Below are 26,834 nucleotides of genomic sequence, written 5' to 3' on the forward strand. Positions count from 1 at the left end.
GCCCCACAGGGTGTAGAGCCAAAATGGTGGTGGACACTGAGCCAACATGGTGGTAGATAAAAAGGCAAAACAGGTACCGAGCTGAGACAGTGGCCAGGCCCATGGTTGCCCCAATGACAGTAGGGCCTGATGTGGCTGCCCCTGGTGCTGCTGACTGGCGGCCAGAGCCTTGAGGATGGTGAGAGCTGAGAGGCTTCTCTCTTCCCAGCTCGTGSTGACAACCCCAGCGGAGCTCCAGCTCCCTCAGCTTTCCCGCTCTGTGTGGTCCCTCCCCTTCAGGCACCGCTCTGCCACCTGCTGCTCCGCAGGGTAGCGAAGGGACTGCAGTGCCTCAGCCTGGCCGTGGAACGCGGCAGCCTTGAACGTAAACGCTGTTATTTAGCTTTGTGTAGTTGTCTGGAGGAAGAACCCAGCTTCCAGGCACCTTAAAATAGAGGYTGTTCAACAAGGTGGTGCCAATTGTTTCCATATTATTTATGTCCTGCCTCGCCTCTAATTTAATGATAATCAATTAATGGCTCAGCCCAGTGCTTGCTTCTTCATAGTAAATCACAGGACTTTGAAGGAGGGATGCAATTGCAAGAGGTTGAAGATGTACAGCCTCAACAGCCACCACACCTGAGTCCTCTAGGCTGCTTTGTTTGGTGGCTACCACCTCACTGGTCTACTACCTAACCTGTATGCATAGCAGGCATAGGGTCAATGGGCTATTTTCTCATCTGTCTCTTACATGCCTGTATAAACTGGAGAGATAGAGACAGTTTTGCACAGTTACCAGCAAGCTGCCTGTCTGGGGAGGAAGGTCACCTTGCCCCAACTCAGAGCAATTATCTGAAGGAGGTTAGCTCTCTGTCCTCTTCCTTTATATTATTCTCATAAGCTGCATTTTTGGCATCACTTAGAAGCCARGAACATATCAAACCTGCATATGTCAAATGCTATTGACATCAAATACCTTTCATTGAGCCCCAAGCCTCTTGGCGTCTTTTGAGCTCTGCACCCAGGAAAGTGGCTTGTCACAGATGATTTTTCCAAGTGAGGAAGCGTGCAGCATAATGAGACAACATAGCTTCAGCATGCACCTTCCAACCAGCTTCCCTCCTGCCCAGAAACCAAACATGAGCCTGCATAGTAATTAGCCCATAAAGCGAGCTGTGGATACAAAGCATGTACGAACAGTATTAGTAAACCCTTTATGTCCCTTATTACCATTCCGTAAATGTATTTCTGTCTCATTTCTTGCTTTCAGCAGGCAAGATCATCTGTAAAAACAAAACAAAAACCCAAGTGTGTCAAGTGGCACAAGCATAATCAAGGCATGAAATTACAGTGCCCAGATGTGTCAGGTGCTGTACAGATGTGCTCAGAACGCAGCTTTCCATCTGACAGCACTCCTTAGTTGCTGGATTTCATAGCAACCAGAGTGTGTTTTGCTCCCCCAAAGCTGTCACCCATCACAGGCTGGTGCACACATACTGCTGTCAAAGGGAAATGCCCATGAGTTTCAATGCAACCCAGATCTGGTCCTAAAAATTCATTTTTCGTGTTTCTGCTCTAGAGCAGCAGAGGCTGAACACTGACCTGGGAAGCTACTGCCACCAGAGGCTGATTTCTCACCTTTCTTTCATGGTCATTTTCTGTTGTTCCTTTACTTTGGGCAGGAGCATCTTATTTAAGCCATGACCCAATCCTGAGAAAAGGAAAAATGCATTTCAGGACTTTTCTTCTTTTCCTGTTCTCATCTGTGTGATCCCATGTTTTTGCATAAGGTACCAATTGTACTATTTCTTCCACAGACCTAGAGTTTTCTTTTCAAAACCAAAAAAAAAAAAAAATGTTTGCAGAAATTATTGAGAATGGTGGAGGGGAAAGTTGGGAAAGAGCATGAAAATTTACCAATTTTTATTGTAATTATTTTAACAGTTGTTCCTAAGGACATTCCTTCATTGAAGAATCCAGAAGAAGTTGGGCTGGGGAGGGTCTTTTGGTAAGTGACAAATATAATCATTAAAGTTTTCATTTAAAGGAATGGCACAAAAAATTATAGGAAAACAACCCTGATAAGTGTGATTCAGCACTGGCTGCTTGCAGTTTGTATAGACCTCGCACCAGAATTTTGAAGTGACATAACCTTTGCTTGGTGGTGGGGGTGAATGTAGCTTGGTCTCGCCACAAACCTGCTCGGAGTTTTTATAAATCTTTTTGAAAGAGTTTTTTTTCTCTGGGAAGCTGGCCTTGTGTGTGGCCATGAGTGTGGTGGTCTGCTGGACGTGCTCATGATATTCGTCCTTACAGAATACATAGGGCCCAGAGCAGCGTGGAAGGCTGGGAGGGGAAGAGCAGTGGATGARTAAGTGTCGAAGGGTTGCTGGAGAGGATGGTGCACGGTGTGAGGACCAAGGGTTTATAAGGACATCTCAGTCCTGAGAAAACAGAGACACAGAACCCTTAAGTTCAAATCAAGAGGCAGGTGAATCTTTGCTAGCAGGAAAACATACCCTTCAGCAAATCCATCTGCTCCCAGATCCTACACCAGAAGCAGTGTAATGGTTCCAAGATGGAAGGAAGGAATGAAGGAAGGAAGACTCCTCTAGTCTCATCTTACAAGCTGTCTGCCCACCAGTCCTTTTTCCTGGAAAGCTCTAACAAGCATTAATCAGAAATAGGTTTTTTTTATGGACTCCAATGCTTTCTAAAAGTAGAGCATTTGTAGATGAGGAAGCAGAAGTGGAAGGGGTGCCTATCACTCTCTCCTACCCCCCTTTCTGTTACTGTAGCATCTGTCACCTCTGTGAGCACCTCTCTGAGTTGTTACTGATATTACTTAGTGTCTACTATTCACGTTTTTGCAAGAGGGACACTGTTGTATGCCAGATTTAAGCATCTTGCCTCATATTTTGCAGGAGACCATGGCAAAGCAAAGATGGAAGTGGGCAGTTAGCACAGATATTTGCAAGCAGATTGCCTTTCAAACTGCCCAAGCCTTAGGCAAAGTCCAGGATGTCCCTGACTTCCTCCTACACACTTCTCATCAGAGCACCCCTGCAGTTGCTCACAAAAACACTCTTTTCATCAGTTAGAACAGAAATCTCCCTCTCCCGCCTCTGCTGTGATCCATTCATCCATCACACTACGAGAAGACACTTTGCCCTTGCTTTTCTCCAGCTATCAAAGGTCCTTTCTTCTCCAATCTCCTCAAAGCCTAAAACTATAAAGAAAGGATATATTCTTCCTAATTAATGTGGTCATTTTTTACAGAAATAATTTATGGCTCCATGTCCTCCACTGCTGTGAAGCTTCTGTGCTCATTACATTAGTAAGAAGTTGAAGGTAAAACCTTCTCCACCTGAAGGAGTTTGACCACTGATTCCAGTGGTGGTCAGTCCTCCCCTGAGGTGGCAAAGTGCTGTTAACCAGAATGGTAGGACACTGGGGCAGTGGGGTGAGTAATTGAGCAATCTGGCACAGTGGGGCTTTGAATTACTTGGGGAATTACAGYGGGACTTCTGAATTGGCAGTATTTATTTAACTGTCATCTTTCACATAGCAGCAACTTACCTCTATGACTCTGTCTTCAAAATAAGAACGAATAATAACATGTAGAAATAATTAGTTTAATAATCTAGCACATTAGAAATAATATCATCTGTACTTCCTGTTATAAATGATCAAGGAAGGCATGAAGGTGCGGGTCTATTTACAGTTTGTKTTGTACAACCTTTACCCAGAAATACAAGGTTTGTACCCTGGCCTGATACAAATGCTTCACCCACAGCTGCCATTCATCTCCTGTATAAATCATTAAATGAAAACACTAATTTAAAAGCAACTTGTACTCTGAAATCCTCCTTTAAGGACCTGCTGAATCAGTTGTTATTAAAATTGTAGGACGATAATTGTCTGTAATAGACTTGTACTGGGAGAGCAAGTTACGCTCCTTAATGTATTCATAGAAAGCTACACTTGGAGGTTTCTCTTTTCTACAGGTCAAGCAGGGGGAATCACTGCTGAATCGATGTATCTAACTCCTTGAGCATCCAAATTTACAAAGAATACACTCTTGCTATGATTCATATCTGCTCTTTTTGATTGTGTCTCATCAAAGCAAATTCACGTAAGGTGAGCTTTTAAAGGAGTGATTTTCTGCTCCTCTTGGCTACATGATACATTCAAAAATTAATGAAAAAAGCGATACCCGTCTGGCTTCCAGGGCATCACATTTATTTCTGCATAAATTCTCCCAGGTCAGCTCAAAAACAGTTCAGGGTCAAAATCTCATCTAGTCACCTAGATTAGAAAATAATTTCTCTAAAGTACATTCTATATTGGAGCCTTTTCATGCAAATAAATAGCCAAGGGCCTCATTCTCTCCTCCTCTATTAGTTGTGCATGTCCTGAATTTGAACAGAACATTTTGTCGTGTACTCTAATTACGTGCATTATAAAGAAAAATCTATTCCTTGCATACATATTATTAGGAGCGGTTCTGAAGCTCCATTCCATCAGGGCAGCCGTCATGGTGGCTCATCCTTGTATTGACAGTTTAATCTTTTTGTTTCATATGAGATTAAAAAGCATAGGATGGCCGTTTCTCTATGGAGCAGACGGCAAAGCCAATTGGAGTCAATCCRTGTCTAAGTACCATTTCTGCTCTGAAAATGGACTTGTAGTTTACAAAATATATTAGGTAATTATCATTGGTTATGGAAGAATGATAAAAAAAATACTGGGTTGATGACAGTAAATAGGGCTACTGTTTCAAAGAAGCCTTTTTTTAATCACAGCTGTGTTGCAGTACATACACATAAGAACTTTCTTAGCTGCTCTCTAATATATTTTTCTGCGTGAACATTAGCAGTTTCAATTTCCTTTGCTTTATTCTCACTGGAGGGAGAGCAACAGAAACACCATATGGAAAGCTACACCTAAAAGGTAACTATAGTTAAATATATATAGTTAAAAAGGTAAMTATAGTTACCTTTTACCAAAAGGAAAAGTAATCTCCTTGAAACGATGCTATGAGTTTCAATAATCRGAACTAAATGCTAGCCTTTAGGATGCTAGTATCTAGCATCCTAAAAAGAGAGCAGGGTATATTGAGTGTGAGCCTCAGGTAAATATAGCTCTGGAAAGAATAGAAATCACTCTGTGTCTGTGTCTACAATATGTAATGTGGGAGTGGCTACCAGTATGCATTTATTTATCTGTCCAGATGAGTGATGATTCAACTTAATTTTAGTTTTGAAAAGTACAAGAATATGGCTACTGTCTTTTGTCTTACAGCATTTAAGAGGCTTGCATTATGATAATCATCCTGCATCTTCCAATGATGTCCTTAAAGTTTAGCCAGATCAATGACTGTCCATCAGAAGGTTTGAAATATGACTCAGTTGAGTGGTTTCCCTTGGATGGAGCATCTTGAAAAGCATAAGCTAATGTCTTCTAACTGCCTCGTTATTGTGAGAGTGCTGTGTTTGAGATCATAGCTAAAAAAAGCAATAATTGATAAAATGTCTTGTCTCCTGCAGTTTTTCCTCTTGGGGAGGATAAAACAGAATTGTTTTTATCTTAAATCCCTTTTGGTGCTGTGCCAGACAGGAACAGTTTGGCTCGAAAAGGAGATCCAGTATTATTGAGGATTTTTGCTGTGCAGGTATATTGGCTTTCATTTTGTGCAATGTAAAGGTATGCACGGTGCAAGGAAACTAATGGCCCTGCATTTCAGGGCTTTACGTGTCTTTGAAGCTGYGTTGAGTAAGGATCTGGCACAATGGATTAACAGTAGCCAGGGAGAAGCTTTTACTACATACTGAACATCTTCCCACCAGAAGAAATAATCTGGCTGCAGTTACGCAGCATTAACCTTTCACTTGGCTAAACCAGCTAGAATTCACTGTGTGCTGTCAATGTTTGCACACAGGAGYAGCTGGAATTAGGAAAGAAGRATCATTCCTACTTTCTAGCAGAGTGCAGTCCTTGAGTAAATGAATTTTGATTGGGAGGTGATTGGATGGTGGAGATGTTTCTAACCTTTTTGACATTATTTTCAAACTAACAGGACATATCCTTGGAGTACAAATATTGCTCTCTTTTGCAAATGGAAAGACTTATTACTTAGTGCTCTGTTAGAAGAGGGACCTGCCATTGAGATAATAGCAACTGAGTATGATATTGTGAATSTTTCCACACAGGTTCTCTGATGCTTATCATAACAATTGCATAGACAACCCATTGCTCATTTCCAGGCTAACTAGATTACAAGTGACAGCAATATAAAGCAAAATATTTAATTGCCTCTATGAATGTGATTTCCTTGAGCATATAGGATATACTGTCAGGCTGCAGAGGTTCTGCCGTTCTGAGGGTCTACATTTCTGTGTTCCTAGTCTGAATCACTTGAAAGGAGTCTTGACCTTCAAAGAATATCTTTACTGAAACACCTGTAAAATGGCTTGAAAATGAAGCTGCTGCAGTACCTCAGCTTAGGTCATGGCACTGCTGAGAAGTTTTTGGGTGCTACTGTCAGTTCCCATCTACTAGAGCTGTCTAGAAGCAGTGTAACCTTGACAGATCTTAGGAAAGGGAAAAAGGAAGCATCTTCCAAACAAATGAGTTCTATCATTTTTGTGAGAAGTCTTCTCCCCCTCTACATATACATGTGTAATCATGTGAAGACCTCTCAGGGCAGGCTACAAGCACGCTCTTAAGAGCGCTCTTAAGAGCGTGCTTGTTTTTCATCTGAAAATGAAAAGGGAAAAAATCTTACTCCTTGGTGTTGTCTTAACAACAAGCCTCAGCCTATCAGTGGCCATTAAATTGGTACCAGAAAAAGTCTCCTTCTTGTAAAGACAGGGCAAACACCACACTTGGTTGTGTAGGAGAGATGGGAGTCTGTTTTACTGGAAGTTTTCAAGAGCAAACTAGACAAACATCTGCCAGAAGGCACATTAGCTGAACTAGGGATGAGGTGGGATAGTTCCCTTCCCAGAGTTATTAATGTGGATTGTAGGAAAGATCATGCTCTTTAGAGGCCCCTTTAAGGATTCCTTTCTGTCTAACAGCATTTCCAAATAGCTAAGGTATTCAAAAGTTGGTAGAAGTATATTCAGAAATTTGCTGAAATCCTTTTAAATCTGAAGGCGTGGTGTTATCTCTGAGAATAATGATGTATCTGCCCAAAATATCTGCTCTCTRTGGAGCTGTGTTTATGGGAAACCCATTCTAGGTCTCTAGTTATTACCATTTCTAGYGATGAAGCTTCTACTTCCATATTATGCCCACTCATTTCCAGACTCTGTGGTAATAATGTACTTTTTTTATGGGAAAGATCAATGATTAAGAAGATGGAGGACATCTTCCTCAGTCTGTGACTGGATTTAAACAGTATTTTTCTCTTTTTCTCWCTCTCTCTCCCAAACTCTCCAATCATATCTTAAGATTCATGGCATGGTTGCCAAATGCCAAATCTCTTTTATAAATGCCCCTGTAAGTCAATAAATCAGACATATCTCTTATTCATCCCAGACCCTTTAAGTCCTTCTGCTAGGAGAAATTCTATATACTTGGGGTCTAAAGCATAATAAACCTTTCAACTATTTTTTTTATGAATCAGAAATTACTGGAGCTATAACTTCTAAGAGGGAACTGAAATTCAAACTGATGTCCTAAATTATTTAAAATCATATAAAGTGTAGTACCAGTAATTATTATGAAATAAAAAATGGCACTTTTAAAGAAAGTTTTGATGGTGTCTTATGTTCTAGCTGTATATGACATAGGTAATTCTCTGCTGTTCTGAACAGTACTGGAACATTTAACCCGTTTCTGTATGCATATGTGCATGTCTGTATATGTAAATACATACATATCTTAATTAGACAAAGTTACTACCAATTTATCTGCTAAGATGTTGTTAAATGTGGATACACAGTAGCCCTTTTAGAATGTGGATATAAAAGTCAATTTTATTTTAAGAGCAAAGAGTTCTGCAAATGTCCTCTAAGATCTATCTGCCCTCAATGCTGAATTAGCTTTTGATTAGTTTCTAGAATTCCTGAATTAAAGATGGTTTAAGCTGATAACCCCTGCTTGCCCAAACACTTGGAGATTATGAGATCCTATTAGACACAGAGGTAAAACACAAATAAATTTGAAGTATTTTGCTTTTTGTTTACAAATTTCTGCATGGGAGGGGATTTGACATTCTCTGCTGCACATTTCCTTGTTTCAGAGAGAACAATTTATTTCTAAGAAAATTGCTATAGCCCTTTTGTTTATATTACTAGTATGAAATCCAATCTTGGAACAGGTTAAGTGTCCACCACTTGTCATTCTAGTTGTGCAGTTTATCAGTGGATTAGAATAATAGTGGGTGATGCTAGGATTCCATTACGTTATTTTGTCATGAAAATGGGGCATCAAAGATTTAATGTGTCTCATACAATGTTCTGGTGTTAATGGTGCCTTGCAGTTTTGTGGCTTCTTTCAGTATTTTATGGTTTGTCTGTCTACTGTGCTCTATTCTTCGTGTGTAGAAACAGAAAAGGTTAGAAAGTAAATGGAAGTGGCAAGGAAGGCAGAAAGAGGCAGGACTGGATGTAGATGACTGATTTGTTGGATTCCTTTGGTCTAATCAAAGTTAAACTTATCTGCTGAGTCTCTGGCTGAAATCTAGCACTCCATCACAAAGAATGACAGATTTTAGAAAAGGAAGAAGAGAAAAACAATAGCCATTTCTGTGAACAACAATRTGCTTTGCTTCATTTGCTAGTTCTGCAGCTGTGGTTAACAAACAGTATTCCCAGAACTATAGTAACCGCATTTGATAGAGCTGGTACACAAACAAAGATGTCTTGGCAGAATAAGGTGCTATATAAGTTGTTACAGAAGAACAGTCTTGTCAATTTTAGATCCAAGGAAAGCAAAAGGGAAAAGCTTTGCATTTGCCATATGGAGAAACAAACAAGCCAAAAACATTTTACCCACGTTTCTGAAACTGTAAAGCAAATAACATAGAGTAATAATAAGAATGTGCTGGAGGCTATGGAGAGCTGACTTCTGCTTTAAAAACTAAATACTTGTGTGCAATGTTTTTCTTTTCCCTCTGTGTTTCCAATGATTCTATCAGATATGAGGGGGAGAAAAGACCCCACTGAAACATTTTGGCAAATTTGTCTATTTCAAAATCCTAGATCTGTCACTGCTCTGGATGGAAGAAGGTTTGTGCAGGGGCATTCTGTGATCTGCCTGGAAATATATCTGCCTGCAGTCCCTTCCTAATCTGTGGTCACGGCATTAAAGGAACGCTCAGCATGGCGAAGCCTGCGTCCAAGAGCCTTGCTGCATCTCCTGGTGCAGACAAATGCAGAGGTGACTGAAAACAAGACTGCAAAAGATGAGTCCCCAGCTATGGTGCTTCTGTCCATGTCAACAATTCCAAGCAAGTGGAATCAGAGTTATCCCCTCCCACAGGCTATTGCAGCGTTTGCAAGCAACAGAAACCACTGAAATTCAGAGTATCTCTTCCACTTTCTCAGCTGTGGATGTAGACCTGCAGGTGGGAGGTTCCAATTACTGTTTTTGTGCATGGATTGAAGTGGTCAGCTTTAAAAGGGAATTACTCTACATTGTTATCACAGAGTGGTGCCTGGAGCATCACTGAGATTTTCTTCTTGTAGGCTCTGGCAGGTGCTGTTACACCAGAATAACTATGAGTGATGCTGGCAGCAYTGGCTCCAAACCAACACAAGGCTTTCATAGTTGCTCTTCCAAATGGAAGGGAAAATGCTTCTCGTAGAAAACTGCTCCGTATAATGTTGAGATGTTTTGCAGTCTTGGCAATARGAAAACATGGGGATCTAAGTTTATTGGCCCTTGCATTTGTCCTGGAACCAAAAACGGTAGAGAAAATCTATTACTGAGATAGCAAAGATTTTAGTAGTTAGTTCTGGGAGAAATGATTATTACCACCATCAGAAACTGAAGTAGTTGTACTGCTATAGCTGCATATTGAGACTTTTATAAAGATTTCCTTAAGTATCYTAGGAATTGTTCCAGTAAGGGGTCTTTACCGCTTTTACTGCATTGCTGTAAGCATGTRTAGGAGAGAGAGAAATGAAAGAGAAAGGACCAAATGAAGTAGACAAAACAAGGTTGCAGCATAGTGTTAGTCGTAGTGTATAGGTATAGGCTTTTCTTCCTACTTTTCATACAGGCCTTTTACGATAAGTCAGTGACTTCCATAAGTGCCCATGGAGACTTGGAGTAACTTTTCTTCCTTCTCATTAGGATCATGGTGCCCGTGATCTCCCCCTCCTGTACTTACTGCTGTTGTTACCATTGGCAATAGCAGCTTTGAGGGCGTTCGTGCCTCWCCCTATCCCTGCTCCAATTCTCCAGGGCAACATTGCATCCAAAGTACTCCGGGTCCTTCCCTCCTGAATGGTTCATTAAGCCCCTAGCCCTCAGCCGTGTACACCTGATTTTCTTTGCCTTTATGAATAACTTCATTCGGCTCAGTGAGCCAAGACATGCTTAGGATCGGGGCCTCAGCGCCCATGCTCTCTCTAGGGGGTAATGTGTGCAATGAGTTCCTCATGGAACAGCACCCTGCCTGAGGCTTGCAGCGAGCATGTATGTCATGGGGGGAGACAGGGCCTTAACAAACACAGATGATATTTAAATCCTGTAATCAGGAGGCAGCTGTGGAGAGTTGTGTATATAGAACATATAGGCACACTGAAACTTTGTATATATATATGTGTGTGTATAAGTGTGTGTATATACCTGCACAGCATATGCCTATACCTACCACCTTTTAAATTTAAATTGCAAGGGAACCACAGGAGGACCCAGGTCCCTTGCAGTTGTATGTTCACACACCAAAATGGAAAGGCAGAGARAAGGAGCATGGCCTTTTCTTCATATGAATTTCTCTTATTGGATCTCTCAAAAGTAGAAATACTGCTCCTCCAATGCAATAAAACCTCCTCCAGGGAAGAGGGCACGTTTCGGTCCTTGTATATCTGCCTAGCCCCTTTACAGCCATACACCCTATTGCACCAATTGCTGCTGCATGGGATCTGGCCCCGTGTTTGTAAACAGTGCAGTGATACAGCTAATCTGGAGGAATACACAAATGAACTGTATTCTGTATAGCCAGGAGCTTGCTAATAACTTTCTAAAATTGCTCTCCGGCATTAATTGAAATCATAAATCCCAATCACATTCAAAGCATAACTACTGTATGCCAGTGGCTCACTTCCGTTCTTAATCACAGCCTTCTGGGGAATTTTCTTGCTGCTTCTTCCTTCCCTCAGGAGCAGCCATATTTATTATTGCAGTTCAAATACCTGGAGATATTTCAGTTGCAAAGCCATATAACATCTCTCTAAGCATGTCAATACGTGTTCAGCTTAATATGAAGGTCTGTGCCATTCCCACTGGAGAAAAGTGAAAAATGTCAAGAAAATATATTTAACTTGTTTCTGCACAGCTGCCTGCAGATATCTTGTATCTGAAGAATATTTAAATTCTGTTTTGTTAAGACAGGATACTTATATTATACAATGGAGCAGCCAGGAGGTTATAGTCTCCACTAGACAATTTGCCAGACAAGAAAGATGGCTAAGTAGCAATGCTGACAGCTTTATTCTTGTGGCTTTGGCAGAAAAATAGGCAAAAAGATTGCAGAGGCGGCAGGATAGAATATAACATGAAAGTTCAAAAAAATATTAACTGGTTGTAAAATGAGTGGGTGGATGCACTAAAGGAGATGGCATTTCAGTTATATAACAACACTTATTGCAACATTTTTATGGCCAAATTATGCTCTTTTTCTGTGCTGTATTTTTGCATCTGCTGCCCAGCTCCAACAGTGAGGGAAGAAATGTTTATTTGGCAGGAGAAAAAGGCAATAGCTATTCATCATTTTTAGCTGAGTCATCCCATTGATCCCAGTGAAGATTCCTCTGAGAATTTCATTGCACTTTTAATATATTATACATCGTAACTTCACAGATCTGCTTTTATTTTCTAACCCAGACACGTGCAGAAGACCCCCCCACACACCTGATTTGAAAGCAAGTTGTGAAGCTGTACTATGCATGTTGAATCTAGCATGCACACAGCAAGGAAACATGCGTTTTGATGTGGTCTCCCTGCAAAGAAGCCCCTCATCTTTTGCCCTCATCATCTTTCTACCAGAGGAAGACCAGGCAACCTGGTGGGTGTCTGCAGTGCTACCCTTGGGCCATCCAGAGAGATGTKCTCCTGAGCAGCACTGATCTATTTCCTTCCATATAAGCTGGTTTGCCACAGCAGATTCAAAGGTGCTTCCAGCGATGTGTAGTGACACTTACAATGAAGGTCATTTGGATTCTWATTTTATACGTAACTCTAGAAGAATTTTTATTAGCAATCACTACATACCCTATGGGCAGATAATATGGGGCATAATTGGCAGTGCAATCTCTATCTAATAGAGCAGTAGGCAGGAAAAAGGCGAGAGGAATTAAATGCAATTACTCACACTTCATGAATGGGGAAGTAAGACAGTGAGGCAAACTTTTTTCCCAAGTGTATGGAGTTCGACTTGGTGGGAAGTTAGAATATATGATCTCRAAAGGTCCCTTCCAACCTCAGCCATTCTGTGATTCTCTGAGTTTTTCCACTGAGGTCACTCAGGAAAATTGGAAAAAGATTTTGAGGAAGATCAGTTCATCTGAGTTTTGGGCTGGGACCTCCAGGGGAAAGCTTTGTTTGTTGGATAGCCAGAGGAAGAAGTTGAAGGCCTGTGTAGCCCAGTTAGTTGAACCATGCAGTAAATGGAAGAAAATCTCTGCAGCCTGGGAGGTAGTTGAAGTTGCTACGGTGCTTTCAGGATTTCTAGAGCTACAGGTTCTAGACAAGCTGCCCAAATTATGAAGAAAAGAGGTATTTAATTTCCATGCTGTAGAACTACCTGAAATAACTAGAGGAAATGGACTCTATCCTTGCAGGGGATTTTTGTGCATGCAGTGATGTGATACATCAGTGGAAAGGTTCCAGTTCTTTAGGAGGTTCCGTTTCTTTTCCATGACGCTGTGGTGTTTTCAAAGCCTAGACATGATTACAGGAACCCGCCAGTTCAGCCCCTTGTAAAGAAACCTGTGTTTTATGTGTACCTGCTCCACAGTAAGTGGTGTGGTCGGAAGTTCTCTGGGTTTAATGCTCTGTCTCCTGCTTCTTCCTGCTCTCCCCTCATGTTGTCGAACACTTCTGGCTGGGATAGTACTAGCTAGGTAGAGGAGCACCGGACAAAGAGTATTATGGAAAAAAAATTAGAAAGTAGTTCAAGAGAGCAAAAGGGGAAAGAAGAAATTTTCAGTGCAATGCCATTTTTCTAAGCATTGTTCACCTGGAATCCTAAGCAACTTTTGTATTGTTTATTGTATTTGTTTTAAAGGCAAAAGAGATATTTGTCCAGTGAGGATGACAACACTGGGAATACCTGGACTTTGGTTGCCCCGCTGTTTGTGATCTCAGCTCACAACTCAGGGGATGTCTTTTTGCTTCACTGACCTTTAAGTTGCCTTTAGTTTATTGATTGGCTAATAAGGAAAATTGATTTTTAACTAACTCACTGGTTTTGAGACCTGAACACAATTGGTACTTCTAATAACTGTACTTTTACTGAATCATATAGCTTGTCTGACTCAGCAGTTCATCCTGGATGCTGCAAAAGATAAAGATGTGACAAAAGATCTAGCAAGGAGTCCAGACACACAACAGGGCAGCCATAGGTAAAATATATTTAGTTATTATATTCATCCGAAATACTCACTTTAGTCTGCAATGTATTTTATTTGCAGACTGTTTCATTAAAATAATTACATTTGATTTTATATGAGAAAAACGTCTTTTCAGAATGGAAAAAGAAGTTCCAGTTAGAAATGGCAAATTGGAACATGAGACCGACAATTTGAAATCACCAGTAAGCAAAATGTTGGAAAGCTGATTTCAAAAATTTCATAAACATGCTTTGTTTGAGGYTGAGATTGAAAATACTTGTCTGCATCCTAACTTATATATGTGAATTATATTTTGCAATCTATAGATTACTTGTACTATGCAATTCTACCACCAGAAGCAAGAATGGAAATACTGGGTAAACTCTGCAAGTGTTTCCTTAAATTGAACAGTAAAATATTTGTGGATGCAACAGAGCCAAGAATGAAAAAGTGAGCACTGATTTTGGGTATATGTATCGTGAAAGTTTAATGTCTGTGATGTGACACACCATGAAATTCATGTTCCCAAAAAATACTAGGCCCTCCATCTTGGTTTAAATATTGTTGCTCTAAGTAGGGATGTTTCTTGACAGACATGTAAGAACAGATTGTTTCCTCAGTAGATCTGAGTTGCATTTCCTCATGTGACAGACTGCAGACTGATAAAAGCCAGTCTGATGCAGTGCAACCTGGTGCTACAGATGAAAAGTAACAGATGAAAACATCTGAATCTGATGAAAATCCTTCAGCAGGATAACTAGGTACGTTGCTCCCATCCCRCTGGGAAAGCTGCAATGTTTATTCTTGGTTCACAGTGGCAAAACCAGAGGGTCACAAAGATCGTGGTAAAGAGAAAGGGTCACAAGACCTCTTCACTTATGTATTGGCACATACTGAAATTTTCATTCTGATGTTCTTTGCCTGTTGCTTGGTTTGTTGGCTACATGGAATTCAAATTTAAACATCTTTTTGAGCTCCCAGCTGGAATCTGTGGAACATGTTACTGCTCTTTGAGAAAAGGAAAAGAGAGTAAGTTACAAAGATCTGAAATACTTTCCTGGCTTTGGACCATATCTTAGACTATAATTTATGAACTTGGGTTCTGGTAAACAGTGTAAAATTATACATCAAATGTCTGCAGGCAGGACATTTACTAATAGCTATTCTAAAATGCACATGCTGATCTTGGTCATATAAAGTAGGTAGCTAAATGCAGCTGGCAGCATGGCAAATTTTAAAGGATACTCCTAATTGAATGCTGCACATTTTGATTGTGTATCATAAGTTTTTCTGTTGTTATGTACTTCGTGGTATTCTCTGGAGAGTGAGTAGGACTGTAAATGTGTTACAGGAACATTAAAAAATAATGGCTTTAAATTTTGTCACACAAAGGAAACCTCAAACACATTTTTTTTTATTATTTTGAGGAAATGTTACCTCTGATATTGGACATAAATGCTTATGCACACATTGACTGGTACCTTACTCTGCAGTAATCCTACTAATTTCTATCGTGGCAATCCCTAGGTACAGAATCTGCTTTTTAACGGTAAAGAGAAATCTTGTCCTCATCCTTCCTAGACTATGGTATAGAGAGATCCTACGTTTACTAGAAAAGGAGAAGCAAACATCCAACCCCAAATGTTTCCCTTTAATCTGTTATCTGCATTTCTTTCTTGCTTTCATTTTGCTGATGTTTATCGGTATTTTAGGCTCTTTATGTCTGTGCTGAAATGCTACCCTCTGTCAGAAGCAATCAGACATGTAATAGACTGGACAGCTTAGCTTAGGCTACAGAAGCTCATTTTTCAAGTCTCCAAAAGKCATCAAAAGCCTTTTCTTAAAGGACATGCTGTTTACATGCTGTTTTAGTTTGTTCTCAATAATTTATTACCCATTAATGTCTTTTTTCAGTGTTATTCTCGATGGAGGCAGTTGAATTTTATGTTAAGGCGTGCTTATTGTGARGATGTGGAGTAAAGAAACCTTAATGGCTTGTCCATTAAGGCCTTGAGTTTCACAGAKCAGGGATTTCAGTTTTTTCTTCTGTTGATTTGAGTTGTTGAATAGACTATGCCTATTCAATCTATTTCAGTGGGCAAATGTGGAAATACCAGATTTTTAGAAACATTTTGAAATTTTAGACAAATACACCTGAGCACATTCTGCATGTTCMTTACCTTTTTCTTTTGAACTTGCATTTGCAACTTCATTTACCAGTATTAGAACAGGTTATTCTGTCTGAGGCAATRCGCATGGTGCTACTGTTGGAGGGATTGTGGCTATTTATTATATAACATTAAGTGAAAATAGTTAAGAATTCCATCGTACAAAAATCCTAAGTAAGATCCCTGATTATCCAATCTGTTCTTCTCAGTCTTCACTAGTAATGACCTGAGGCTTATAGTTTTTTACCCCACTAGATCACTTTGCACATGGCAAACAGAGTTATAACTCATTCACCTAATTAGTACTGTTTATATTACAGTAGCACATAGATGTCCTAACGAAGACTGCTTTCCAGACCATTTAATCATGTAGTGAGAGCCCTCCCTTTCTCTGCAATCCCATCTTGGCCGTAATGTGTCAGAGACAGAGCACTCCAGCCTTTTAGGTCGTTTTGGTCTCGTCATCATCATACATACTGCAATGCCTACCACACGGCGTAGCTCAGTTAATGGCAGCAGCTGTCCTCATATTCAGACTTCCCTGCTTGACAGTTGGTTATTGCATATGTGTGTGTTTTTGTGGCTGTATGCTTACACACACAAATATATATATTTTTTATATACATGTATATATATATTTTTTCTATGCTTGTGATTTATGCTTTGCGGTTCCCTTCTTTTTTTTTTTTTTTTGTTATTTGTACAGCCATGAATTTGTTCTGAGGGTCATTGGCTGAGCTTGTGTTTTGAGGTCTTTTGAACACTTTTTCTTATTATGCAGCTGTTTGTCCACATACTGCGTGGCTCCTAATTCTTAATTTTTGTACTCAATGTTCTGAATTCAGATGCACAGAAAAATGCCTCAGTGTTGGCTGTGATTTTTGGATTCCTGCTTTGTACTGCTGGCATGTTTCCGATGACACCCAGAGCAATGGCTGCAGTMGCTGGCACTGCCCAGGTGTGAATCCCTAATCTTTCCCTTTGTTGTCTCCTTCTTCCCTTYGCATTTTGATCAAACCAGCTTATGCATCTTGAAGCCAGAGAAATCCCTTATGGAAACACTTCAATTCAGCGCTCAGTAATACGTATTGATAAAACCCTCTCCTTCCCTCTCTAAGGAGTCAAAAAGCCCCTGTCATTAGCCTGGCAGCATCGGTGTCCCCACTCTCCACCCCGCTCTGGTGAGAGGGATGGGAGGCCTCGTGCATAATGCAGCCGTCGGGCGCGCTGGGGCTCTCGGCGCTCTGTTGTGTGGGCASAGACCGTGGAGAGCAGCCCCGCGAACCTACTAGGCAGCTGTTTTGGGTTCTCATTTTGGAAATGTTTTCAGAAGGTGTAATAACTTGAAATGAAACCTGTGCATTGCTGCTCACTGTGTTCTGGTTCCCCAAGAAATTCTGAATACAAAATCCAAACAAGTCCAAGCTGCAGGAATCTCATTTCCCTGGGGTACAGACTCCTCATGCTCTCTGTAGAAGTTGTGGTCTAAGTTTTACTGTTGCTGCATCAGCAGACTACCCCACTGGGTTTCAGCTCTTCCAGGTAGTTATTCGAGTATTTTCTGCAGATTAATTACACAGGAAATATCACAGATTCTCCTTTAAACCCACTGTATATTCCTTATACTAAAGTGAACCCATAATATGCCTGTGGTGGGGCTTTCTGTATGTGTTCATGCTTCCTGTCTGGAAAGACTTTAATGGATATACTTGCTATTTATCTGGTTAGTGAAAATTTTTCGTTTTAGCAAAATACTTTTAGACTTTCAGGTCTGAATTCTTTGTTGGTCTAAGCAGAGCRTGCATTAACAATGACATCAAAGCCATTTACACCAGAGGAGAAATTGTTGAACTTCCAGCTGGAGAATAAAGCGCATCGGGAAGAAGTTTCAGTCTGATGTATCAAAAGGCAATACCTTCCTCTTTTCTTTTTTGACAAATAGGGATGTGAACCCAAGAGACAGAAGATTAGCTCTGCTGATAGCAGTGTTTCTCATTAGGAGTGTCTAAAGCTGAATTAAACCACAGTCCAACAAAGACTCGAGCCGTAAAGAGAAACATCTGCTAGAACTGAAGACCTGTTCCCCACAACCGTTAGTGTGTCTGCAATATCCTCTTCCCTCTGATCTCTGCTTTACTACTGTGCAGCTGCTCATGTCCCTCCAGAATAAGTTTCTGCTCATGTAAAGGCTGGCAATTTCTTTGGCTATTTAAAATAGTGGGACTGAACTCGCGAGAGCCCATTTCCACRTCCTCTACCAGTGCCCTGGCAAACCCCTGCCCTGGTGCAAAGTGCTATTGATTTTGGTTTGATTTAGCAGAGACTTAAGGGGCTGCCAGAACAGATCCGACAACAGCATCAGGGCTGTAATGGCTTCATAATTAAGTAAATCCCAGCTGCGTGCCAGTTTTGGCTAAATCTGCTTATCCCCTTACTGAGTCTCTATTATCAACTGGAGTGTGTCTGGGGCTCACAACAGCACAGTCCTTAGGTCAAATGCTTTCAAATAGGATTTTTCGTAGCGTTTTTCTTGTAGCATACAAATGCAGCTTTTCATTAACTCAACAACTATACTGGTGGTGAGGGCAGTGATTTCCCTTTCCCTGACACCAAGTCTACATTGCTGAAATTCCAGCAGTGTAACTCAAGCTCTCCCCGATTTACCAATAATAAAAACAAATCTTGCCAGACAACCTCTAGATGGCTCTTGAGTCTTGCTTTGCCAATTAGCAAGCACCTGAAGTAAGTCCAAATCACCCTCTATCAAGGAATTTTTTCTATGACTGTTATTTCTTCATGTGAGAGATGAAATATATTGGAGTATTTTGCATGCATTGGGAAGACAGCCTTTGGTTTTTAAAAAGCACTGAGAATCTTTCAGCTGCAGAGAATAAAATGCTTCCTTATCTTATTTCTATCCAGGAAGTCTTGTTGGCAAATTCCACCTGTGTGTATTTTGCTACAGCTGCTATGTTTATTTAGTAATTCAAGATTTAGAAATTACCCTTCTTGACTGTAGCTTAAAAGGAAGAAAACACTACTGTCTATTTCCCTAAGAAGGAAGAGCTACCTGCAAGCCTCTCTTATGCTGTGAAATCCCAGGACTGGGAACATTCGGATTTTTTGCTCACAAAAGCCCAGCCCTTTTTAATTTCCAAAGGGCATCTGGGGCTTATTCCTGATTCACAAAGATGGGAGAAGCAGAAGGAGAAAGGAGGGGAAAAAAATATATTCATAGAACTAAGGTGAGTCGCATCCTATCAAACCATCTTTTATCCTAAATAAATCCGACAAATTATTTGTTGCTCAAACTATTATAGAGCAGATCGTATCAGGGATATTTCTAATAATCCAAAAGGACACAAATGAAACCAGGAATTAATGGAGCAAAATCTGTCAGGAACTTTAATCTCTGATAGACCGAAAAGCATCTGTACAGAAAAGTGCAATGCATCTCTGTGTTCCCAATAAAGAACTCAATGGCCTTCTGTAGTATTTACCCCAGCTCAGTGTCTAGATTCTCTGACAACTAAACCAAGCATTATGTGAGCTGGATATTTACTTCGCTACTGATGGGGAAGGATTTGCTTGAAAAATATTGGTTTTTTTGGATGAAATTTTCGTTATTGCTATTTTGTGGCAGATGAAATAATTTTTTCCTTGCTTAGCCAGATAAGTGGCCAAAATATGCAAAAGTAAAGAAAAGATGCTTACACAAGACTAACATTTAATTGGAAAACCTAGTAGTGCTTACAAACTTAAAAAAAAAAAAAAAAAGTTGCCTGCAGCAAAAACGTATGCATATATCTACTTCTTCCCTTGGACAGTAAGAAATTATAGACTCTACAATAGAACAGTGAGACCTCCACAATTAAAAATCAGCCAGCCAATTTAACATTAATGAAGTAACATGCAGCAAAAAAAGAACTCAATGCGTTCTTTGTTCAAAAGGTTAATGTCTTTGTGGATTGTACATTAAGAAAAGTTGTAAAATATTTATGCAATTAAGTACAATATAGAACTGGCCGTCGTGAACAGTTACAGTAACTTCACATACTTTTTTCAAAAAAAAAGCCATCTTTGTATTTCAAATGTTTCACATCAGTCATTTTAGTGAGGCAGAGTTTTGGGTGTCATCTCTCCAGTGTCGTAGGGATGTGTCTGCCTCCACATGGGGAGGATTTACTTTGTGCTTTCAATATGTTCACACACTGTCCTTGGCAGAGATGCCAAGCGCAGGACTCTTCGCTTTGGAGAAGTTTGGATGAGAGAGCCTACTCCTGAAAAGGATGCTGAATTTGACAGTGTGTCTATGCTTGGGCTTTAGTTCTCAGCTACCAACCTTCTTTTTTTATTGTTTACTACTGAACRTGCTGTTTTACAAGAGAATTAAGATCTGAATGCATCTTTTAAGATGAAACTGTTTTAGATTTTCTCCATGGAAGGGATATTCCCCAGACCAGTCTGGGACCAGCCAGCAATATTTAAAACTGAAATTCGCATTTACAACAATATGAAGTCTTCCTTTAAATAAATGATGGTACGCCCTGGGCCCAAGGATTTAATATAAAAAAAACAGATGAAGTGTCTGTTTTGACTTTATATAAAAATCACTGTSCCCTGCTAAGGCCTTAGCAAGTATTTCATTCTTAAGACAACATATAGATTTRCTCGGCAGACACTAACCAGGAGCAGAATTTCCTTTTTTTCAGACACTGAAAGAACTGTATGCATGAGACCAATTTAGAAAAATCCATTCCAATGTCACTTTTCTTTATATGCTATATAAATAGGTATGAAAAAAATAATCATGTAACCACAAAGTAATAACACGACCTGCAGATTACAAGGTAATTAAACTTGAAGCAACCAAGTACAGTGTTCCAGGAATAATTTACCTCGTGGTGCRGGAAGCTGAGATTTTCTGATGCTTCTCACTAATACAAAATGAATAAGCAATGGGAGCTCCAACCTGCCAGAGCTAGGGAATTAACGTGTTTCCTATCTGTATCTTTCACGTCTTAACACCTATGATGACAATCTAATTTGAAAAGCAGCAATAACCGTGTGGTAACTGTCTTTAAAAGGCACTTACCATGTAATTTTATGGTCAGTGTTCGAAAAGATAGTGTAGCTGCCTGAGAGCATTGGTTTGAAATACCCTGCTTTTATTAGCTGATGTTCACCTTGATAGAGAACAGAGCACATTTTGCTGCAGTACAGCTGGTTTGTGGCTTGACCCTGGTTCAAAGGATGCGTGAAGAGCTCTCTGATAAAGTTTTTAGGCAAGTTTTAGGTTGTGCTGTTAATTTTTAGGTAAGTAATCAGATCTCTTCCTCTCCTTGACACACACGTTTTGCCTTCGGAAAAAAAAGATGCCAGCAAAAAGCCTTTTGGATCGTGAAGGTGTGTTTGAAATCTTCCCGTTGTTAGAAACAATACCAGGGCTAAAATACAGCCTGAGATACCCTTTCATTCCACGTTTGGGTGAGACAGCCCTGATTCTTTGGGAGAGCTCCAATAACATAGGTACATGGCCTCATTTTGTAAAATAGGTGTTTTTTTTTTTCCTTCTTCTGACTTGTATCTATTCAGAGTCAGAATTCAGAGGTGAGTCCAGCTAAATGAAGACAAAGGTGATTACACTGATTTCCTATGATGTACGGTTAGGTTAAATAAATTTCATTGATTAACTGACAATTTAAATAAACATCAGTGTATGCAGAAGGTGTATAAATAGGAAGGGCTTTATTAAATTTCAAAATGGAGGGTCTTTTTTTCAGTTGTGAATTGCTGATGCAGTTTGTTTGCTCAGGCTGCAGTACCTGGTGTTGAAGTCATGGCTTTGTACCCCAGGAAATGCGGGTACAAGGTGTTGTCTTTTTCACCTTGATTCAAGAGAAGCTGCTAGACATATTTTTAACTCTCACCAAACTCAGTGAGAATTGAATGAGTTTTAAGTGCTGTGCTGGCTGCAGGTGTTTTCTGGATCTGGGGCACTGGGTATTTTTATCTTTTTTTGTTGTTTATCTCTTTATCAATGTGTCCCTGAAAACAGATGAGTGTTCAGTCCAGCACATCTCTCTATGCAATTCTAGGAACACATTTAAAGTAGCTCTCATGAACTTCTCCCCAGAGATGCATTGGGACCTGTGTACATTCTTCTTACTAACCTTCCACAGATGGATGAATTCTGCTCTTCTAGCCCTGCCCTAATTTTGAACTATCTACTAGCTGAGCTGATGGAAGCGAGTGCCTTTCTGTAAGCCTTACTGCTGTAAATGTCAGCACTATGGTCTGTAGCCACTGGACAATTCTTACGTTAAAACTCAAAATTATTTTGACAGGGAATTATCTTAAGGTCTTAATCCCCAAACCTGAATAAGATTATTTCTGTCAATTAAATGAGGTAGCTGCATTTGGAACATAATATTATGCTCTATTTTAACATTAACTCTTMCACTGTTGTCAGCTCAAGTGCAATGGTAGTGGACACAAGCATGCGAGAGTAGCTCTTTGCATAGCAGATAATATGGAGGACACAGCAGGATAGAGTTCAGCCTAATATGTATGTGTATGAAATACATAAACACTGAAGACCTGAAGATATTCTCAAAGTGTATTGCTGCACAGATGGGTCTCTGATAGTATCCTTCAACCTAGAGCAAAGTGAAGACTGCTACAAGGAATAAAAATTATTTCAAGAGGTTCTGTGCTCTTCCTCTGTGCCCATAGATATAAATTTGACACTTACTTGGATAAATTATGTATTTTTATAGTGTTGTTTGAAGTATAGAACATTATGCTTTGCAGCACTGCTAGAAGAAAACAGAAGCTGGCCAGCTGGCMCTTGTGAATGTGCTAAAGACCCCCATCTGTGGCAATTCAGAGCTGTGGGAGAAAGGTGAGCCCAGCATTGCATCCCGGTTCCTCTGATGACTTCTGTTTGAGGCCAGATAATGGAGGGGAAAATATACTGCTTTTCCTGAAGTGGAAAACCCTCTAGTTTGCTTCTATTTTGCAGTTTTTGCTCAGAGATGAACACTGACGCAAGCATCGTYATTAGGATCAAGCAGATGAGCCTGGAAAACTGTTACCTGAACTGAGATCAGATTCCGTAGCGGAGTAAGTAAAAGTGAATTTGGTTAACTGGGCAGTGAAAAGCAATGCAATGGCAAGGGAAGAAATAGTTATTTTCTTTCTTCCCCAGTAATAAGTGGTACCAACCTAGTGTCGGGTACATAGCAGCAAGCTTTGGCATGGGCAACAGCAGATTACAATGGGCCACAGCAGGAAACAAAGGTAAGAGGGAGGATCTTTCAGGCAGGGAGAAATTTAGCATTTCTATTTGTTGCAGGTCTGCTGAATTTTCCAATTCTATTTCCTATCCTCAAACACAGCTGCCAGGCACTGGCAGCCTGCCATCGGGCTGGCTCTTCTCTCACCAAGGTCACCAGAAAATGTTTCTCTAACCCAAGCAAGGTCAGCTGCTGTCTTCTAAATGTGGCCTTTTGGCCACCACTGGCTTTGCAGAGAGCTCCCTGCAGAGCAAGTCGCATGCCAGAGCCAACGGGCCTCGCAGAGGCATTGCTGCCATCGGCGCCTCCCTTCCCCCTCTTTTATTTTTGGAAAGATGACGATGAATGCACACAAAGCTCCAATTACAAAAGATTATGGGCCTCAATTTAGTGTGTGCTGTAAAGTTGTATTAAACGATCAAATGCTAATGAGGAGAGTGGCTCTTCTAGAGAAATAAGGAATTAGCATAAATTAATAGAGTTCCATATGTGCAAGTTTTACAGGGTAGCAAAGTATCTCATCTCAAAAGTATAAATATTTAATTTAATTCTTTCTGGGGCCAATATACAGCTTTACAGTGAGCACGGAAATATGAATTAAAGCACGTGAGGGAGCAAAGCACCACTTTAGTTCAGGTTCACAGAGCGGTCGCTGCAATGGCTCTGCCATTCATTTTCTCTGTTTTCCAGCTCACACAGCTGGAAACCAGGCCCAAATGGGACGTTCATGTACATGGCCTCATCTCCAGGCTGGGGACTCTTCCCATTGGCTTCATCCAGCGCAGCATCGAACCCCTGAGCTTTGCCTGGGACTACATTTGCTTGGTAGATCTTCCCTCTCTTTTGGCAAAGAGAAAAAGCTGCAGAAGCATTTTGGTGGTGTTTTTATAGTGCTTGCCTTACCCACGTGAAAAATGATCTACTGCAGGTGCAAATTGACTTGAACTTGTAACTCATATTCATTCTTACASTGTATTTCCTATTAATGATGTGAATGAGTGGCTATAATTAAGATTAATTTTTACTAGAGTATAAAACAGGCTGAGTCGTCTGTGTGGCCTTCCTGAATAGCTATGGCTCCAGTTCTTGTGATACACTCCAAATAAGTGCTCTTCACACAGAAATTAGTTGTTGTACCTCTGTAATGAACATATGGGACTCATGAGTGAGCTTTTTCTCTTGCTGCCCATTTTGTAGGACTGAGGATGAGAGGGTACGAATGCATGCATGTTTGATTATCATGTCATTCATTTTGAAAAAAATGTGCAGCAAATTGTTTAACTAAATCCATGACCACAGTGGAATGTGGCATCTTCTGAGTCAATACATATATTTATTTTGTTAATAAGCTTTCTAGCAGTTCCTGTATGCCAGGCTTCAGGAAATAGAGTTTTTCACTCACAATTCCATTTTCAATTCAGCTTCTTCATTAGTGTCATAAACAGCTGCTTGAAAGTAAGGGAAAATCTTCTAATAACACAAGGAGAGAGCATACTGGCTAAAAAGTCCATCAGAAAGGAGTTGAAACCTCAGCATGTCTCTCTTGGCTAGACAAATCCTCTAAAGACTGCAGCTGTAGATCTTCTCAGTGCTCCCTGCTCTAGCTCACTCTTTCAAAATGGAATGGGGAAAAAGCCCCAGGTGGTACCACATGTTCTCTTACAATTTTCTTGCCTAAAACTCTCAGGTTTTTACTTGAAATAACATTGATAGCCAATGGTTACTATTCTTGAAAGGCTTAGGCACTATTTTACTCTAAGACTTGTATCAGGCAAAGGAAGATGAAGACAGGTCCAGTGGGGAAGAAGGAAGGTTATTTGCAGAGCACAGAGCTGCTGTTGTATACCTGGCAGTTATAGATCTAAAAACCATGCTCAAACCTGTCGCCTCTGGTGGATATTTCATAAAGAATAGTCAGTTTTGCACAATCTTAAAGAGCATACCTGATCGCTCTGGTAGTAGTATGCAGAGCTCAGCTTCTGTCTGAAGATACCATAATTGATTTGAGTTGCTCTCCTTGGCTTCGGAAGAGGAACACGTTTTAATTCAATAGAAGCAAACCCGGATCTGATATTAATGCCAGTTTGATGACATGCACCCAATGAGTACCTAAAAGTCCTGTGTTTTGGCTCCTCTGAAGAGCATTGTTTCCAAGAGCATCAGTGATAGCACGTTGATCTTGCCATGGCCTGCTCCTCTGTGAGTACACACAGCTTCAGAGAACACATCTGCCTTTTGCAGCCCATGCTGCTGACAGGCTCGGCATGCTTTGCATCCTGCTTTGCATCAAATGAGACTATTTCAGACTAGTCACTTCCGAGAATTGTTAAGTCAGGAGATCTGTCTTGACCAGAGAGCCTCTGTGGGCACAGAAAATGTCAGTCCTGTACAGAGCCTGCTCCTGATGCTTGGTGACTTTCTGCCAGGTTACATGTTTGACAGATGTTCTGCAGTGTGTGTTCCCAGCCACGGGTCTGACAACCAGCATTAAGCCAATTACAGTCACAGGCAATTAATGTTCCCCTCCTCAGCTTCTCRTGGAAATGATAGCAGAATGCAGCAGATCAGCATGAAATCAGTSACCTTTGGAAAAAGAAGCTTGAGACAGGAGCTGGGCTGGTGTCTACATCAGCTACGTCCCATTGAGCTCTTAAGGGTTGGGAAGGGAAATGGAAAATAGCATGTTTTATAAAACTGGCATTAGCATTATTTTCTTCTAATTTCTCAGCACAATAGCTTGTAGTGACCTGAAAATACCGATCCTGCCTCTTTTCCTCCCTGCATCATGGTTATTATCTGCTAGCAATAGATGTAATCTCATACAGATTTTCTGTATTGTATTGCACCCAGGCCTGAATTCATCGTCTCCCTTCTAATCTGAGCCATGCACAAACAGGCCTGTAGGGCCAGCTCCTTCAGGAACGTAAACCAAATTATATCCACTGAAATGAGAAGAGAGATTTTTGTCTGCATCCTTTGAGCACCTTCCTCAGCAGTTTCCTCAGTCTAAAAAGAGAAGAGAGGGTCCTTTTGAGGGTGACTTGGTCAATTAACACGTATACAACCCTCTCCGGATGCTTTTGCTAGTGGATKCTGTGGAGAGGGATTGCTGAGAAGCAGTGAGAAATTTCAGGTCAGTTACTGGGTGACAAAGTTTTGATTTTCCTTTTTGCTTGGTTGCACTGCTGCATTCCACACTGTTGTTCTAGCAGGAGCTGCAGTACAGATGCTTCTTTCCACAGTGGCCACAAGACCTCACAGTTTTGCTGCTTTGCCATTGCAGAAGTACATGAATGGCCCATTTTGGGGAACTACAGCCTGTCTGGGAGAGGGAGTAGTACCTATGTCCAGAGGTACTTGTCACAACATAACAAAAAGCCTGTTCAGAMACCAAAGAGCAGCTTGAGCAAATGTTTTGGAAATTAGGAAACTCATAGTAGAGATATTGTGTGAGAGCTACATCTAGAGTCCAGATGTTTCAACTGTTTTACTTCTGATCTGTTTTTAGAAAAGCAGGGTGTTTCCATGAAATATATTTTATTTTATAGGCCAGAGCACTTTCAAGATAACTCATCTAAATCATGTTGTCTGGCTAAAGC

At 40.5% G+C, this 26,834-nt stretch overlaps 1 long non-coding RNA gene across 2 annotated transcripts; it reads left to right on the forward strand.

The window, feature by feature from the left end:
* The first annotated feature begins 22,790 nt into the window (after positions 1-22,790).
* On the forward strand, positions 22,791-26,378 carry LOC112958677. 2 transcript variants are annotated; one of them, XR_003251473.1, is made up of 3 exons: positions 22,791-22,841; positions 22,962-23,062; positions 23,926-26,378. It is a non-coding gene; the product is annotated as an uncharacterized LOC112958677 (long non-coding RNA). The 2 variants fall into 2 exon arrangements; XR_003251472.1 differs by lacking the exon at positions 22,791-22,841 and having other exon boundaries at positions 22,933-23,062.
* The last annotated feature ends 456 nt before the right edge of the window (positions 26,379-26,834 follow it).

The sequence above is a fragment of the Nothoprocta perdicaria genome, unplaced genomic scaffold (assembly GCF_003342845.1).
Source record: "Nothoprocta perdicaria isolate Ctin4 unplaced genomic scaffold, notPer1 scaffold_9, whole genome shotgun sequence".
Taxonomy (NCBI): Eukaryota; Metazoa; Chordata; class Aves; order Tinamiformes; family Tinamidae; genus Nothoprocta; species Nothoprocta perdicaria.